Genomic DNA, 16,640 nt, shown 5'->3' with positions numbered 1-16,640 from the left:
GAAATTTTAGGTCCTTTCTTTTCTAAGGCACCTCTCAGATGAATAATTTTATTCAAGCCAAATGTTCCCAGAGTGGCTACTGAAGCTCCAAATCATCATTGGTGAAGATGTGCCATTTAGAGCAACATATACAAGAATTAGGATTATAAGAAGAGTTCAGGTAGAAAGGAGGAGTTTCTCCTGGAGGAGAAGGAGAAGAAGAGGATGTGGACTTGAGATGATCCCTTGGGAGCATGCAACTGTGAGTGGAAAGTGATGCTTATACACTTTGTATCTTGGCCCCCAACCTTATGGTTTGCTGCCTCTGAACACAGACTTGACCATCAGCACCTCCAGGCAGGTGGAACCAAAGAGGACATTCATGGGTCAGTCCTATTGTCATCTATGGTCTGACTATTGTCCATTTGTACATTCAGTCTCTCAGGGGCTAAACTCTGTTAGCCCCAAATGCTATGTCATCTCCATATTCTCACCACCTTCCCACATTCCCCATTCTGGGTCCCCTGAGGACCAAGAAAGATTCAGTCCTGGATCCTTGGGAGAACCAAACAGTATTTTTCACTTACATCATTCATTCCAAATCTCTTGCTCTTCTGGCAGAGAGAGTCCTCCCCTTCCTCCTCCTCTCCTCCTCCTCCTCCTCCTCCTCCTCCTCCTCCTCCTCCTCCTCCTCCTTCTTCTTCTTCTTCTTCTTCTTCTTCTTCTTCTTCTTCTTCTTCTTCTTCTTCTTCTTCTTCTCTTCCCCTTCATTGTCTTCATCTTCCTCTTCTTCATCTTTCTTCTTCATTGTTGTCATCTTCTTCATCATCATCTTCTTTTCTTCTTCCTTCTCTTCCATCTTCTTCTCCTTTTCGCCCCTCCTCCTTTTTTTACTCTTTTCTTTTTAAAAAATATTTTATTTAAGTTCAATTTGCCAACATATAGTATAACACTTATTGCTCATCTCATCAAGTACACTCCCTAGTGCCTGTCACCATTACCGCATCTCCCCCATCCTCCTCCCCTTCTGCAAACCTTTGTTTCCCAGAGTTAGGAGTCTCTCATGGTTTGTCTTCCTCTCTAATTTTTTCCCACTCAGTTTTCCTCCTTTCCCTTAGAGTCCTTTTCACTACTTATATTCCACATATGTTTGTTACTCCTTTTCCTCCTTCTCCTTTTCTTCTTCCTTCTCTTCCTCTTCATCCTTTCTATAGAGTAGAAACTTCTCTCACATTGTATCCCCTTTCTTTCTTACCCTTAGATTTCTATCTTCCAGGCATGGTCCTCTGGTACCATAAGCCTCTTGGCTCTGCCTTAAAGGTAGTGATGATCCTAGTGGAGGGGGGAATTACTAACAGCAGAAATATCCTCAGTGAACTGGTAGTATCATTGCAGCTGGCATTGAGATTCTTCACCTTTGGAAGGAATTTTAAAATACATAACAATTGAGGTCACTTGATTTAAAAAATATCAATGTGAATATTCAGCATGCACAAAAACTTCTGAACATCTTTGAATTGTGAATGTTGGTGGATGAGAATCTTCATTCATATAATAAATATTTATCCAACACTTTCTTTGTGTTAGTCTCTGTCCAAGGTGCTTGGAGATATCAGGGAGCAAAATAAATCTCTGCCCTCATGCAGCTTGTATCCTGGTGAGGAAGACAAACAGTAAGTATTAGACAGAATAAGAAAGTTATGATTATGTTAAAGGGTGACAAATGCTGTGGAATAAAGAAAATGCAGAGCAAGGTAGGAAGGATCAGGCACTGAGGGAAAGGGGACAGATTCATCTGTATGCTTCTCTATGCGGAGGCCTGACTGCCATTTCAATGGCAACCTTATTGCTATCCCTTAGTGAATAAATCATATCTCAGGCTTTGAGGATTGTTATGAAGGGGATGCACACTTACACACAGGCACTGGCTAAGTTTCCGGGCATTACTGTTAATTTTATTAACTCTCAGCACACTGCAGGCTGAGTCAGCTGCTTTAGATGTCAGTTGGTTCAAGATTCAGAGAAGCATAGTATCTGATTTGGCTACAGAGGTTATTAGCCAAGTCTGGGTTTTATTGTAGGGACTTAATTTATAGTAAGAAAAATTGTAAGAGGATACAGTCACAAAGACTGTAAGTCAGTAATCATCTACTCATATAAAATAATAATGTTATCAGTATCTCTTAGCAGTGCCAGGATCTGTAATTGGATGCTGTAATCAGTGAATGACAAGATTCTATAATTACTTCTACACTGTCCTGTCCTTCTAAAATAGAATCAACTTTGCTAAAGAAAGCAATACAACTTTTTAGAAGCCATTATTTAGTAGGGAGCAGATAGTTGTATAGTAAAATATTAATTGTTCTAAAAAATACCTTGGAGAAAAACACTATACTTACCATAAATAATGAATTATTTTCTGTGCATTTCTATTTCTAGTTCTGTTTAGTGCAATATGCTGTATTTCATCAATGTGAGATACATATAAGGTCACATGTCTTTTTTTTTTTTTTCCAATTAATTGCTGCTTAAGAGCAGAAAGTCCGGGATTTCCATTTTGAAGCCTCCACTTCTCCTTGACTTATCCAAAACCATGAGTGTTCACTTAGTTCAGTGAGCTCCATCCTGTTTCTTTGTATGGCAAGTAGACTGGTTGTGTGTCATGGTATTCTGCTCTCTTGTGCTGGGTGGAGTTGTTGAGGACTGGTCCTGTGTGGCTTGGTTTGTAAAAGATTTTGTGAGAATGCAAGTTTTCATTTCTCCAGGACAAACGCCCAAGGTGAAATTGCTGGGTGGTGTGGTAGGTTCAATTTTAGCTTTAAAAGAAATAGCCACCCTGTTTTCAGAGTGGTTGCACCATTTACATTACCACCAGCAACGCGTAAGTGTCACAGTTTCTCTGTCTCCTCACCAGGATTTGGTGTTGTCACAATTTTTAAAAAATCTTAACCCATTCTGATAGTATGTAGTGATATCTCATTATAGTTTTAATATACATTTCCCTTGGCTAATGATGTTGAGCATCTTTTCATGTGCTTATTTGCCAGCTGTATATACTTTTTGGTTAAATATCTCTTCATATCATTTGCCCATTTTCTAATTGGACCATTTGGGAGTTTTTACTATTGAATATCAAGAGCTCTTTATATATTCCAATATAAGTCCTTTGTCACATATGTTATTTGAAGATATTTTTTCCCAGTGTACCATAGTATTTTCATCCTCTTAACGGGGTCTTTACAGAACAAATGAATTTTAAAAAATCTTTCTTGATGAGGTCCAATTTAACAATTTTTTCCCTACCCTCTTACTCTTCATTCAACATATAATCATTGGATGTCTACAATTTATCAAGATCACATTTGAGGTGCCCATTAGGAATAAAAGATGTGACATGATTCCAACTTCAAGGCATTTCCAGTCTAATTGGGGAGATTAGAGATACACCCAAATAACTGTATTACATAACAAATGCTAAATTGAAATGGAAGAGATAGAGATACAGTTTTTTGAAAAATCAGGTATCATATTTTGGCTGATAGGGAAGTAGTGGGTGAAGGTTTCATCACTTCTATTCCAGCACATGCCACAAAATGTCTTAGAAACTTCCTTAATAAACTCATTTTTTTCCAAATTAAAATGATCATGTTTAGATTGCTAACATATTAAGTCTTATTGTGTATCAAGCAATTTCACGTACATTGTATCAAATAATAACAATCTTGCAGGGCAGTGGGGAGGATTACACCATATTTTATATTTAGGGAATCTAGGATTCAGCAAATTCAAGTAACTTGTCCAAGGTCACAAAGACAGGAAGCAGTAAGGTCATATTGGCACCCCAGTCTTGTGATTAATGCTCTTTTAATTCTACCCAGAATCCTCCTGAGACATGTCCTTTTCTGCCAGGATAAACTCATCAATCTTCTGGCTAAGAAATGGACTGTCTGATTCATGCTTTAAAAGAAGATGAGATACATATCCTTGGTTCACAAAAGTCAATGAGCTCTTCTTGATAAAGGAAGAATCCATTAAAACTTTTGCAGTGGTCGGGATCATGCAGATAAGGGAAAAACAAATACTGCCTGTGAGTCATGAGAAGCAAAAGAAGGGATGGATATTCAGTGAAATTTTGCTGAATGACAGCTCAGGATGGAATAATCAAGGGGGTAGCAGTTTAGGTCATCTTAGGAGCTCATTGTTACCCAACTCAACTTCAAATGCCAAACCTTTCATGGGGAATGTTAAAAAAAAAAAAAAAAGTCAGTAATAGCTCAGGTGAAGAATGGAAGTTGTGCCTGTTTCTGACGTACAAGATGACGAATAGGGAACTGGGGCTCTTGTTCATAATATCTCTGGATTTCCATCTGTATGTTCTCCCTGTCTTGTTTGTAAGCTTACTCAAATCACTGAACTCTTCTGTATGTAATTTGTTTTTCTTTTGAAGTGTTTATGAGTCATGCAAGATGTTAGTATCTTGACTCTGAAAGACTCTGGAAAGAGGTGGATTTATATATTAGGCCAGTTTTGCAAACACCAGTATGATATCAAATAATCTTTGAACCCAATCCCCATTCTTGTCCTGAGGCAGCCACTACTGGGTCCCATGTGGAGAGTAATCTCTTCACATTCTATATTCAACCCTTTATTCTGCTGGCCTGCGCCTGAAGTTAGACCTATTATTTTGTATAACAAAAGGTAAAAATAAGAACATTTGGTTGATCAGATTTTCTCTAGGGTAAGCAGGAACATGACAGTAATGTTTCCTCCAGGGAGAGGAATTGAGAGGCCCGGAGCAAGGATGGGAGGGGTCTTCTCAGCTGTGTACCCATCTGCACTTTTTGAATTTCATAGCATGCCAATGCTAACCAAGCACAGGTAAATAAAATTCACATTAAATGTAAACAAAATAGGAACAAAACACAAACTTTCTTCCAGTTTAGCCAGTTTGTGGATGATAAAATCCTTTTAAGAGAGGACACTAGATCTTTAGAGACTTCAACTCTTTTACCTTCCAAGTTCCCTTCTTAAAGGTTCTTATTTATGGTTTTTTTTTTTTTTTCTTCCTGCTGCGGACAGATCAGCAAAGGAGCCATCCATTTCTACTGAGCAAATTTATACGGAGAGAACGTTCTTAATTCACGTCCTGCGAGAGGACTCGTGGGGTTTTAGGAATCACCAGTGTAGCTCCACAAACGCGTTATTTTGATGGAGTGACTTCCACGCTGCAGCTGAAACCGACAACGTGCTTTCGCAGCGCAGTTGCGGGGCTGAGGCAGCCCGTCTCGGGGAGATTCCGGGCCCTGCGCCTAGTGGATGCGAACGCGCGGTGAAGCCGTGGCCTGGAGAGGAGCCTTCCGACTCCCAGGCGTCCGTCCAGCCCCTGGAGCTCCCGGCAGGCGCCCCAGTGCGTCCCTCGCTTGCGGCGATCTGGCGGGTCCTCCGGGCAGCGCGGGCTCCCCGACCCGCCGGCGCGGCCGCGATGGGGCTTCGGGGCTTCGGGGCTGGGCGCGGCTGCCGGGGACGGACCCCGAGCCCCGCGCGAGCCACGCACGTTCTGCTGCAGACTCGCAGCGTGGAAGGAACCCAGCTCGGGGCATGGGCCGCCACGCTGACTAGAAGTGCCCGGGGACGGCGAAGCGGGCAGGAGCTGCCTTTGGAGAAGCCGCCTTGGGGAGCTCGGGAGCCAGGGCGCCCACCCTCGGGCGGGGGAGCGGCCGCGCCGGGAGGGCCAGGCCGACCCGGACTCCGAGACCAGTCCCTCCGCGGCCAGAAGGGTCCGGCCGCCGGGGCTCAGGGGCAGGCGACAGGAAACACCGGAGCGACCCGAGGTCTGCCCGGGGGCGCCCGCGCCGCGGCCCCAGCGCGACACTGCGCGGCGGGGAAGAGCCGGGAAGGGGCGCGCGCAGCCCCGGCCTGGCCCGGCCCGGCCCCCGCCCCCGCCCCGCCCCGGCGCCGCCTCCCCCGGAGGCGCCCCGCCCCTCCCGGCGCCTGCCGCCCGCGCGCCCCGGGAGCCTGCGGACCTCCGGCCGGCCCGCACCCCCGCCCCGCCGCCGGCGCCCCCGCCCCCGCCCCCGCCCCGGGCGTCCTGATTGGCCAGCGGCGGGGCCAGCAGGTGGCGGCGGCGGCGGCGGCGGCGGCGGCGGGGCTGGCCCAGGCTGCCCCAGGCTGCCCCAGGCTCCTGCGGCGCGGGCGCCTCCCTCGCCGCCTCTGCCAGCGCCTCCCGCCTCCCGCCCGCCTCCCGCCTCCCGCCCGCTCCCCGCCCGCCTCCCGCCCGCTCCCCGGCGCCCGCTGCGGCTGCGGTTCTGGCAGCCGAGGCCCCGCGGCGCTGCAGCTCAGAGCCGGCGCTGACCGACCCGCGCCCCTGCCTCGCTGCCCGCAGCTCCCTCGTCCACGCGCGGCGCGGCGCTGCGGCAGGTGCCCCCGGCGCCCCGAGACGCCGTGGCCTGAGCGCGGCCGCCATCGGTGACCCCGGCCACGGATCGGCTCCAGCCCGGCCACTCCGCGTGAGTCCCCCCGCCCCCCCGGCCGCTTTGCGCCACTCTCCCGCTGGCCTTGCCGCACCCGGGGGGGGTGGAGGTGCCGCCCCGTCGCCCGCACCCGCGCGAGTCCTGGGCCGGGGCCCCCGCTCGGCCAACGGCTCCGCGGAGGGGCTGGGCGGGGGGCGCTGAACTTGCCGGAGAACCGCCGCAGAGTCGGACCCGCCCGTTTCTCCTCGGCGGGGCGGGAGCTGGTCCCCCCGCGGCCCTCCGTTTGCAGCCCCCACTCCACTGGCCGCGCAGCTGCTGGGCTGCGGGCCGCCGCGCACCTGCTACGCTGCGGGCCGCCCAGCGCCGCGGACTGGACTCTTCCCGACTCTTGCTTTCTGTGAAATGGGGCTATTCAGGGACTCGCTCAAGGTCGTGGCCGGCGCGCGGAGTAAGAGCCCTAGTAGATCGCGCCCGGCGGGGGCCGCGGACCGCTGGGGGGGGGGGGGGGCTACTGCGGGTGGATGTCACTTCAGTTCCATCCCGGTCTCCTTTTCATAGTTCCTTCCCCTCTGCCGGATTTGGAGAGGTCGGGAGCCCATCCCAAGGGACCCTACAGAGGCATGGGGGCATCCGGGGGGACCTCTGGAGTGAGCGTGGAGCCAAGCGCTTCCGTGGCGGGAACCCCTGGACCCGCAGCATTTGTAGCATCGCCTCCCCCACCCCACCCCCATTCCCAGGCACTTAATTTGCTAATGTCTTAGCAAGGTAAGGGAACTTGCTAGGTGCTTGCTCTTAGATCCATCCTGCTCCGTTTCCTTCTCCCCAATAAGCCCTGTCCCCGAGGATAAGTATGGGAGAGACTAACTGTGCACCCCAGTCTGGGCCCAAGGACTTTGTAAGAGAAGCAGGTACGCTCTGCTGGCTTAGCCAACATTGGCTCTCATCGACCCTAAGAAAATGCCTGGAGTCTGGCTTCGTTCCTGCCGCCCTACTCCAGGACGTGTGATCTGGGTCTGTTGCACTTTCGATGGGGAGGGTGGAGCCCAGTCCCAGAATGTGCAACTGTTGACGGATGTGAGTAGTTTACTCCAGCTCCTTTGAGGCAGCTTCTGTGGTGCTGTGGGTGGTTCTCCAGCTTTGGGCTGTGGAGAGAGTCACCCCTCCTCTTTGACATTGTTACCCTGTTCCTCCCAACTCAGGCTACCTCGCCCTAACTCAGGCTGATCAGATGGCTACTCAGATAGCTTTATGATGTCTGACAGATATCTTTGAACCTCAACTTTTTTTTTTTTTTTTTTAAGTAATGTCTATGCCCAAGGTGGGACTTGAACTCAAGAGGCCAAGATCAAGGGTCACATGCTCTACCGAACTGAGCCATCCAGGTGCCCCTGAGCCTCAATTTTTTAATCAGTAAAGCAGAATAATCCCTGTCTTTTAGTCTTCCCAAGGCAGTTAGGGTTCATGGGACATGGTAGAGGTGAAAATAGAAGGAAGATGGTTCCAGATGGTCTGAGCTGGGGCTAGAAGTGGAGGTGATTTAAAGAATTTTTTTACAGCAGTCTCTGGGACCCTATTACAGATCTAAAAATCTTTCCAGAGAAATTTAGTTTGGTAAGACTTTGAAAATACAACTTTTCATATTCCAGTTGATGTTCCTTACCTGTCCATGGGTAGCTGCATCTCTTCCAATGATCCCCTACCCCATCTGTGGTGTCTGGGCCAGAAGCTAGCTGTCTCTGTGGGGGGTGAGGGGCTGTCTGTGGCGGTGGTGAGCCACCAGGTGTGTGTGTGTGTGTGGGGGGCACTGTCTTTGTGGAGCTGAAGTGTGTCTCTGTAGAGATGTGTGTATCTCTCTGTGGCCAAGGTTTCCTGTGGAGGGGGGGCAGGTAATTGCCTGTTCATTTTCGGAAAAGTGAAGTAATAGCCAGGCTCAGTAATGTAAACTAACAGTGATATAGATTGTGTCCTTTCTCCTTCCTCCCTGCCCAGAGGGGCAGAAGGAGAGCTCATCTGTGGTCTTGGCCTTCTGAGAAACCAATTGATGCAGACTGAAATACCTCAGAAAGGAATGAGCATCCTCCGTTCTTGGTTCGTACTGTGTCTGCATAGCCTTTTGTCCCAAAGGCAAGTTAAAGAGGGACGACTGGTTAGAACTTGGTGAATTTATTTTAATATCATATTAAGCTATGGCATAATCACAGAAGAGGGGACAGATCTGAAATGTACACTCTGGACTTTCGCAAACTGAACACACCTGTGTAACCAGTGCCCAGATTAAGATCTAGAATGTTACCAGGTTCCCTATGTCCTCTGTGGGAACTGTCCCCCAAGGGTAACCATCATCCTGCTTAGTTTTGTCAGGCAAGTTTTGTCTTTATTCCTATTATTATTTATTTCACCAGTTTTGTTTCAAAGCTAAGATGAAACTGCTTGATGATTTTCTACCTCTTTTTTTAATGTATGCAAACCAAAGGTAGTTATATGTAAGCCAGTCCAGAAATCTAGAAGGGAGAATTTGGTCTTAAGACCTGGGTGGAATCTAAACTGGTTGTCTCCTCCCCCATCCCCCCAGGATGTTCTTGGGCAGTGAATCAAGCCAGACCCCAGACACAATAGGGCTGATACTGATAAATTGAAGGCAATTTATTCATAAAGTGTATTTGAAAAATGCAAGTCTGACATAGTGTCGTGATAAAATGTAAATCAAAAAATATGAATGAATTATCATTTGAAACATAAAAATGGGAATATTTTGAATCTCTCAAAATTAAAAATTGGTAGAGGATGCCAGAATGTCAAGGCTGAATGAGTTATAAACTCTTTGTGCTGTTGCCACAAGGTGGCGCCACCGTGGCTAGACACCGGCAATACCTGGCCTTCTTTCCCAAGCCCCCAGGAAGGACTCCCAGGAATAAAATCCAACAGCTCGGTATCTCCAGAGATGATTTTCAAACACTGTGGTTTTTCCAGCGTTTGGCAGGCAGGCCTTCCCTCTCGTGCCTGCTGCACTAAGTCCATGGATGGAACCCTGCCCCAGCTTTTCAGGAGGGTGGTTTGTGGGTTAGAGGCTCTTGTATGTTGGAGAAGGTGGAGGCCGAGAGAGACACTCTCTTCGGTTTATGGAACTGTGGTATGTCCTTGGGATTTTAAAGAGGGTCGACTGAGAAGCTAGGTCAGGTGTGTTGTGGTTATCTTTGTCTCATTTCACCCCAGAATTTCCCCAAAGGTGTGAGAGAAGGAGTTCTCTTTCCTGAGGCAGGCAGAGCACTGTGGTGGTGAACTCGGAAAAATAAACAGGCAGACTGCTGCCCTACGAAATGCCCCTGTGTTCCACAGGGTGGGGGCCAAGTCTCAAGGGGAGACCGCAGGGTGTGGGCTCTTACATCCAGCTGTGGAGAGGATAGGCAAAAGCATCTAGTGCCTTTTCTTTTTACCATCAATGTGACCGAGATGCTGCCTAGAAGATTATATTCATGCAAATTGCTGCTATGCCTGCGGTTGCTAAGAGTGTTTGAGTATTTGCCGTGTGCTGGACACTGCATATATATATATATATAGTCAATCTCCACAATAGGAGGAAGGTGGCTATCTCATTTTCTAGATGAAGGAACTGGGCCTCAAAGCACTCTTCCTGAATTTGCATGTTATGTGAGCCAGAGCAAAGACAGAACCAAGTCTCTCAGATGACTGCCCTTGCTGAGTTGTGCCCTTCTGCAGGGTCAGAGTAGCCTTGCACAGTTCTTTTGTCTTCTCTGGCACCGGGTATAGCACCTTACATGGAGTAGCTACCTAAGGTTAGGTATGGGATTGCCATTAGGTAGAAACTTCTCTGATGAGCAAGAGGGAAATCCAGACAGCGAAGGATGAGAATTTGGGGTTGAGTCCGTGCAACCTGCAACATTGGGTCGGTGTGTGCCCATCCAAATGTGTAGTCCTACTTCATGTTTAAAAGTTTATGTAAATGGAGATCTGTTATTTGTTTTTGTGATTTGCTTTTTTCACACAAAACTGTTGTTTTTTTTAAACGTATGTTGATAACATTTGTTGGTGGTTGTAAGTTTAGCTGATACATTTTAACATAGTATTTCCTTGTTTGGTATGCCGGAGTTTAAATATTGCTCATTGATGGACAAAAAGATGTTTTTCCCTTTTGCTATTATGAAAAATATTGCATATCCTTGATAATATTGCTTATCCTTGATTAGGTTCTGTACAAATATATGTGTGTCTTGGATTTATATTCCCAAAAGTTGAATGACTGAGTAGGATAATATGCCCGCATCAACATCTATGTGTTACTAGGTTTTGCTAATTGCTCTCTGTAGAGGTTGGGTCACTTTATACTCCCACCAGCATTGTTTTGGAGTTCCTTGTATCCGGCTATCTGCGACTGTGCCATCAGATATTTTAACTTTGGTTCATCTAAAAAAAAAAAAAAAAACAACAAAAAAAACACCTTTGGTTCATCTAATCGGCATGAAATGTGTTTCAGTGCTCTTTTACTTTGCATTTCCTGCAGAGGTTTTTTTGTTTGTTTGCTTCTTAAAGATTTTATTTTTAAGCAGTCTCTATACTCAGCATGGGGCTTGAGCTCACAACCCTGAGGTCAAGAGTCTATCGACTAAGCCAGCCAGGCACCTCTCCCATAGAGACTGTTAAAAAATATATTTTGGTTTTCCAAGTTTCTTTTCTGTACCTTGCTATTATTCTTTACTAGATAAAACTTTTTAAAAAGATTTTATTTATTTATTCATGAAAGACACAGAGAGAGGCAGAGACGTAGGCACAGGGATAGGCTGGCTCCCTGCAGGGAGCCTGATGCAAGACTCCATCCCAGGACCGCCAGGATAACATCCTGAGCCAAAGGCAGATGCTCAACTGCTGAGCCACCCTGGTGCCTCTAGATAAAACTTTCAAATCTTTAAACACATCTGAAATTTATATTTCTGTGTTGTGTGAGGCCAGGATCTAATTGTTTTCCATACTGAAAACCACTTCTCCCACTGTCATTTAATAAATAGTTACCTATTTTCTCACTTATTTTGTTGCCATCTCTGTCATACCAGCTTCTGTTATATTTTTGGAATCTATTTCTGAACTCTGTTCTGTTCATCTCTTTGTGATTTCTGAGCTAATACCATTTCATTGAATTATTAAACCTTTATAATAAATGTTTTCTTCTTAGCCTTCTTCTTCAAAATTGTCTTGTTGACCCCTTAGACTTCAACATGAATTTTAGGATCTTTCCTAAATACCCCTTTTCATGAAAAATACTGTTATCAAAATTTGGTAAGATATCAAATAAAACTTATTTCATTGTTTCTTTTTCTTCAAATGTAATGCTAATCAAAACTTTTAACTTCCCATTATTTACTGTGAAAGTTTGCTTTCCATTTTAAGTGGATTTACTTTAAGTGACTCATCTCTGGTCCCAGATACCTTGAATAATAAGGAGCATTTGCATATGATTTTTAAAACACATAAGATCATTTTTAAACTCAACAACATACGAGTAATGTTAAAGTCAGTGATTATTCTTCTGGGGCATTGTTTTTATCCTCCTAATAACTCATTTCATTTAGATACCATAGTTTATTCAACAAAATTATTCTTTAAAACATTGAGCACTTTACACTTTTTATTATAACTTCATCCTTCTACACATTTTTGTTTCCTTAGGATGAAGTACTCTGTTGAAAGTTGTTTACTTTTCCTTAAATTTTTGATACATGTTGCCAAATAACCCTCCAGGAAAGTTTATAAATTTATTTTGCTATTAGTCATGTATGAGTGCACCAGATCCTCATGCCTTGCCAGTGATAAATACAATTATTCATCATCATTTCCAGTTTAACGGACACAGGGAAAAACCAGGCTCTTGTTTTTTTATTTTGCTTTTTTCTAGCAAGACAGAACATATCTTCATGTTTATTGGTTCTTTATAGCAGACTCCACTATAGAATTTTCCATGAAGATTATTTCTCTTTTACTTACTTTCTCTTTTTTATTCTTTTTAAAGATTTTATTTATTTATTTGGAGGGGGGAGAGAGAGAGCATGCGAGTGAGTGAGCTCACTTATTAAATAAGGAGTAAATGCTCCTTATTATTCAAGGTATCTGGGACCAGAGATGAGTCACTTAAAGTAGGGCAGAGGGAGAGGAGCAGTAGACTCCCAGCTGAACACGGAGTCCGATGCTGGGCTCAATCCCAGGATGCTGGGATCATGACCTGACCTGATGGCAGACGCCTAACTGACTGAGCCACCCAGGTGCCTCTCTTTTACTTTCTGTAAAAGAAACTTGTATTATCACTTGGTGTTTATGAGAGAGCAGATTGTTTTGCACAAATCATGTTCATATTCTAATGTTAAATATCATTTCATCATATGAAAATACCATATTGAAAAAAATCTGTTCCTCCATGATGAATTTTAGATTATTTTTGTATTTTTTGATTATTACACGTATGCATGCAGTAAACGTCTTTGAAATGTATTTACACACATGCAAAAGAAAATCTTGAGGATATATGCCCAGAAGTGGGATTGCATGATCATATTTTATGCACACTTACAGCTTGACCACCTGGTGCCAAATTATTCCCCAAAGTGGCCATGGTCGTTTAAACTTCTGTGGCAGTGCATACCAATAGTATCTGTCACAGTAAGGAAACAATAATATTAGAGAATGAAGAACAAAAGTGCTAAAGGAAAAAGTGAATCTGTATGTATGTTTGCATGTATATAAATATCCCAAAGTTTGTTTAGAAAATTCAGAGGTTTTTAACCATTTCATTTTGAAACTGACATCATTAGAAACAATTATATGTAAGTATAAATCATGAACATCATATAAATACTTCCTTAGCTTAGAAGAGTTGGTAAGAGTTTAAGTAAAAGGTAATCTGTTTAGTAGTGCTTTTTCAGGGTAGCCCGCAAAAGGAAATGGGCCCAGTGCTGGGCCTCTCCACCTCAGAGTGTGGGTTCCACCATTGGACAGTTAGTTGTCCCTTTTCATCACCTTGTCTTGTAAAATTTAGAAGACCGGGAGAATAACTCTAGAATAATATTGTGCCATTAATACCCTATGCCAAAGAGTTTATGCGATCAGTTGCTAGTGAGAGTGAGACTAGAACAACATGAAACCACTACCAGGTTAGTGAGGGAAAAGGCTGAATGATGAACTTGGTTGGGGACAGGCTGGAAACTTTACTGAGAGAAATGTGTCCCACTTCAAGTGTTCTCGGAGAATCAAGTCTGCATTTGTGTAAGCATAAAAAGAGCTTTATGAAATTGCTGAAATGCTAAGACTGTTTTTGGTTTGGTATTCAGCCATGTGTTATATTCCCCCATTACCTTCTGTAAGTAATTATGAGTTAAATTTTTTGTATATATTTATATATCATCAGCTGGGGAAAGAAAAACACTTGAAGAAAGTTCTTTTGTGGCTGTGATTTACAGCATAATGCTACAGATATGACAGACACGCAGTCTGCAGCTGGGATGTACAAATCTGTTCTGTGGGCTGACAATTTAATCTCATTGGGCAGACACTTGAGAAAAGACTGCAAGACATGCAAGGAAGGGCGGATACCTGGCAGACAGAGGTGCCCGTGGCCCCAGGGTCTGATGTGGCTGTTTGCCAAGGTCCCCAAATAATCTTTTGATACCGACTTGTGGCTCAGTTAACCATGTCATCCTATATGATTCTTTCTTTTTTGGTATGAAATGTAACTATGTCAAGGCATGCAGGGTCATTTTCTAGGCTTGGAAGCCTAGATATCTACAGTGTAGGAAGTGATAGCTACATTGCAGGAAAGGAAAAGAACCTTTCTCTTTACACTATTTTCTCTGAAGATTCCTGAATCTGGAGAAACAGTCCTGCTAGCCCCAAACCCCTTCCTAACCTCCACTTGAGGACCATTGTCTCAAGCATAATTTATTTTATCTATGTAGCTCCAGACCCAGAAGGTGGCAGGTGCTGTTTTATGTTTGTGTTATATAAATGTGGTTTGGCTGTTTTGCTTTTTTTTTTTTGCAAAGCAATTTATTGATCATTAGGGACTTTGATTTACTAGAATGACATGTAACCAGAGTATTCAAGATTACTGTCTTTCCTTTATGGCTAATTAGAAGAAAAATAATAAAAATACTGCTTTAATTGAATCCCTGTTTAGTCTTTTAGAAATCTGCCAGTTGGTTTTTCAGCTTCGCGGTCCAGTAAATGTCAGGTGCCTCTCCTAGGACTGCAGATCTTGCAGCCTGGTGCCTGCATGCTCTGGAGACCCTGTAGGTGTCCCCTTGTGCTTCTAGTTCTGAATCTGTTTTCCCACAGCTTCCAGGTACCTTGTGGCTTCCCTTCCCACTGGCTCAGTGCTACACCCACTTTCTGCCTCAGTTTCCTTCCCATCAGACTGCTACTGATAGGGGATGGCAACACAATGCTGTTATTTTCTCCCTTCTCTTTTCTTTAAATGATCTAAAAACAATGAAGAAAATGAAAAATGAAACAAACCACTGCCATTTTTGGCAAATTGGGGAGATGGTTAAAATTGTTTTCCCCAAAAGGAAGGGCTACCTGAAGTGGGATGGAGTGGGAACGCAGTGGAGGCACGGAGATGTGCTGTGGGTGTTCAGTCAAGATCACATCTCAGGAGGGCAAGAACTCTTGGTTGGGCACAAAACCTAAGTTCCTTTTAGTTCACAGTGGGGTAAGAAAGCCTATAGAGGCGGCCACCACTTCCTACCGCCCCAGATGAGTGCCATCTCTCTTTTTCTCCTGATCTGTCTCACCAGAGGTACAGATTCTTTTCAGACTTTCTAGAGAACCAATATTTGGCTTTCATTTCTTTCTTGTAACATTATTTTTTATTTTATTAAACTTTGTTCTCATCCTTATTATTTCCTTTCTTCTACTTTCTTTGACTTCATTCTTTTTCTAATCTCTTAAATTTCCAAGATTAATTCATTAGCTTCCAGCCTTTCTTCTTACTCAGATATGCATTTGGCCCAAGAGATTTGCCTCAAGTATTACTCTAGCAATATTTGTATCCCACAGTTTTGATTTGTAGTGTTTTTATTGTTCACATGTAAGTTTTAACATTTTCATTGATTTCTTCTTTGACTTATACGTTCTTTATATGCTTTTGTTTTATTTTTTAAATTTCCAGAACTTTTTAGGCATTATTTTTTTCTATTTTAATACATAGTGAGTAAAGAGTGTGGTCTACATGATTCCATTTCTTTGAAATTTGTCGGGATTTGTTTTATGGCCTGGTACATAGTCAGTTTTTACAAATTTCCATGACTTCTTGAAAAGAGAAAAAAAACCAAAGTAAATGGTTGCAGTGATCAATATATGTTCATTAGCTTAAGCTAATTAATTGTGATATACAGATCTTCCATCTTTACTTCTTTACTTTTTTTTTTTTTTTTTTTTTTTTTTTGCAGCTTAGGTAATCAGTTATTGAGGGAGCACTTCAATTATACAGGTGGAAGATTCTTCTAACATCTGGGTCTCTCAGTTCCTTGACATGCTTTGTTCCAATTTTCTGTCTTTCACCCCACCCTGCCACTGACTTCCATAGTCATAGATGGACGTTCTCAGTCCTTATAATGGCCAATGCTTCATCATCTGTTGCATGCATCATGTGTTTAGAGAACCAACTTCCATCTCCAGCTCTTTCCATCTCTTGCTCCAATTCTAACAGTCCCTTAGTCTCCTGACTTTTGCTCCATGACCCCAAACCCTTGAGGTTTTCTCCTTCTGCCTTTTCCAGCCTATATTTCATGTGGTACAGTATAATCAATCCTTGGAGTACACCCTAAGTTCACGTACCCATCCCAGATAGCATCCTTCTCACTCAGCAGAAGCACAGAGTGGTTCAGTCCCCATCTTTGTGTCCTCCTGCCTACATCTGTGCTGCTGAATGTGGCCAAAGGAAAACTCACAAGCAGTTGACTGGTCTCACATGGTCATGAACATTGGGTGGATCTGTGGTGCTGCCTGATAACTTCCCTGGGACTGGCCCTCTCCCGTTCTCTTCATTGATTATCTCACATTCCCCCCATCGTGACCTTCTGTCTATCCTCATTCTTAACAGTGTCCCTGCTGGAGAAATAGGGCTATCCAGGCGGGGAGCTCCCACCTGGATAGCAAATGGACTTGCTCTGCCATTTGCCCATATGCCTT

At 44.3% G+C, this 16,640-nt stretch overlaps 1 protein-coding gene and 2 long non-coding RNA genes across 14 annotated transcripts in view; 1 reads left to right on the top strand and 2 right to left on the bottom strand.

The window, feature by feature from the left end:
• Positions 1-669, bottom strand: part of LOC140614221 (uncharacterized) — a 28,079-nt gene extending 27,410 nt beyond the window's left edge. For all 5 annotated transcript variants that reach the window (XR_012015132.1, XR_012015134.1, XR_012015136.1 and 2 more), the window contains exon 1: positions 567-669. This is a non-coding gene — a long non-coding RNA (uncharacterized lncRNA). The remainder of the gene's footprint in view (positions 1-566) is intronic.
• A 272-nt stretch (positions 670-941) lies between these two features.
• Positions 942-5,797, bottom strand: LOC140614220 (uncharacterized). Its single transcript, XR_012015131.1, has 2 exons — positions 2,379-5,797; positions 942-1,633 (listed from the first exon to the last, which is right to left on the bottom strand). It is a non-coding gene; the product is annotated as an uncharacterized lncRNA (long non-coding RNA).
• Positions 5,798-6,327: 530 nt separating this feature from the next.
• The window catches only part of MYRIP (myosin VIIA and Rab interacting protein), a 360,876-nt gene continuing 350,563 nt past the window's right edge, over positions 6,328-16,640 (top strand). For 2 of the 8 annotated variants that reach the window (XM_072793247.1, XM_072793251.1), the window contains exon 1: positions 6,604-6,897. The gene's annotated coding sequence lies outside the window, so the exon portion shown is untranslated. Of the gene's footprint in view, positions 6,486-6,601; positions 6,898-16,640 lie in introns of those variants that run through there. The other 6 variants (XM_072793244.1, XM_072793246.1, XM_072793248.1 and 3 more) reach the window with 6 other exon arrangements.

This window comes from Canis lupus, chromosome 22 (genome assembly GCF_048164855.1).
Source record: "Canis lupus baileyi chromosome 22, mCanLup2.hap1, whole genome shotgun sequence".
NCBI classification, from domain to species: Eukaryota; Metazoa; Chordata; class Mammalia; order Carnivora; family Canidae; genus Canis; species Canis lupus.
Note: the sequence above shows the minus strand (reverse complement) of the source record. Positions and strands in the feature narration are given on the sequence as shown.